Source organism: Cyprinodon variegatus, unplaced genomic scaffold (assembly GCF_000732505.1).
Source record: "Cyprinodon variegatus isolate N-32 unplaced genomic scaffold, C_variegatus-1.0 Scaffold532, whole genome shotgun sequence".
Taxonomy (NCBI): Eukaryota; Metazoa; Chordata; class Actinopteri; order Cyprinodontiformes; family Cyprinodontidae; genus Cyprinodon; species Cyprinodon variegatus.
Window position 1 is genome coordinate 571,602 of NW_015150985.1, and position 1,907 is coordinate 573,508.

Consider the following 1,907-nt stretch of genomic DNA (forward strand, 5'->3'; position numbering starts at 1 on the left):
GGGAAGAGCTCAGCAGGAAACACCATCCTGGGAAAAGGGGCATTTGACTGTCATGTCAGCTCCATCCCTGTGACTCTGAGCTCTCAGAGGATGGAAGGAGAAGTTCTGGGCCGCAGAGTCTCTGTGGTGGACACCCCAGGGCTCTGCAGCTCCAGTCTTTCTGAAAAAGAGATCAAAGAACAGCTGGAGAAAGCTGTCAAGCAGAGCTCTCCTGGTCCTCATGTTTTCCTCCTCGTTCTCCAGTTAGGGAGGTTCACCAAACAGGAGCAGGAAGGGCTAAAGATTCTGCAGAAGTTTCTGGGTCTTGAGGTCCTCAAACACACCATGATCCTGTTCACCTACGGAGATCGACTGAAAGACACTGATATAAACTTAGATCAGTTTGTTAGAGATGATCAGAACCTGCAGAAGCTGCTGAAAAGCTGCAGTGGGATGTACCACGTTTTAAACAACAATGAGGTGGAAAACAGGAAGCAGGTCCAGGAGCTGCTGGATAAAATAGATCAGGTCTCAGATGGAGGTAGAAAGTATTATGACAAAGGTTCTCAGTCTGATGGAAAGTGGTTTGGAAATATTTGCTCATTTCTTCAACAATCCACCCTCCACGTTTTTTTTTCTGTCAGTTGGTTGTTTGGAAACATTTGTTCATTTTTTCAACAATCTACCTTCTGTCTTTTTCTTTTTGTCAGAAGTTTGTTTAGAAACATTTGCCAATATCTTCAAAAAATAGCCTTCCTTAAAAAAAATTTTATATTCTTATTTATTTTATTGGGGGCTTACATGTTGAGATATGCAGATCTGATCTTTATGAATCACTTTATAAATGGTAGTAGGAACACAACAAAAGTTCAGCATAACAATGGCAAACATACTAATAATGGTTAAATGGTGACCATATCAGCTAAAAAGACCTACATTTCTATAGATCAATCAATTTGTTACTTTATCCTGTTTTATTACAAAACATTTTGATTATTTCCATGCTGTTCTTTTTTTCTAACCATGTTTAGCCATTGAGACACATTAGGTTACATCTCAAGCTATTTTCTTGTTATTGGATTTCTTCATGGTATCAGCTGTTCTTTGGTTAAGCATCTATGTATCTATCTATCTTTTTTTAAATAAATAATAAATATTTCCATGGTCATAATTTTACATTCTCTATGTATTATATATCTTATGTAATACTTAGTATTACATTGTAATACAACAATGTATCTAGCTACAAGAGTAACTCTAATATATTCAAGTCCATGCTTTGATTTCAAAGTAAATTATTAATAGATGTAGAATACTTAATATAAGACTTCTGAAATTATTTCTATTTTAGTAAATTAGGAAAATATGTTTATTTTCTCCATTTGAATAACCTTATAAAAGACAGGAAACTTTTTGTTCTGTCAGATGATTGCATATTGTTATGGAAACACTTTTAAGTACACCTATGCAAAGTAAGAGAGAGAGAAGGATGTATATGAAGCCAGCAGTGTTTGAAGTTTACCCTCTAAGTTCAAGTGATCAATGAAGTCTGCATTTAGTCTTTATTTAATTTATGATTGTTGAAATGTATACAACTGCATGAGAAACAAGCTAAAAAAGGCTTGAAGTATTGAGACAGATTCAGCCTCTGTTTATTCAGAAAGTGTTTTCCATTTCTTTTACAAGACTGTCATGATATGTGGGGATCTTACTTTTCTTTATTTCTGTCAGTGAACAACAGTCTCTGGAAAGTTACTTCCAATATGTAATATATTCCATATGTCAAGTTACATTTCATAGAAAGTAATATGTTGGAGGAGTTTTAGCCTAGTGGTTAGAGCAGTGTGCTTGTTCTCTGAGAAGGTTGCAAGTACCCGGTTCAATCCCCACAGCCTCCACTATGGGTTTCTGTGCAAAACCCTTAAAGG

The 1,907-nt window shown here is 35.9% G+C and overlaps 1 pseudogene; it reads left to right on the top strand.

The window, feature by feature from the left end:
* Positions 1-1,907, top strand: part of LOC107095229 — a 20,028-nt pseudogene that overhangs the window by 6,849 nt on the left and 11,272 nt on the right.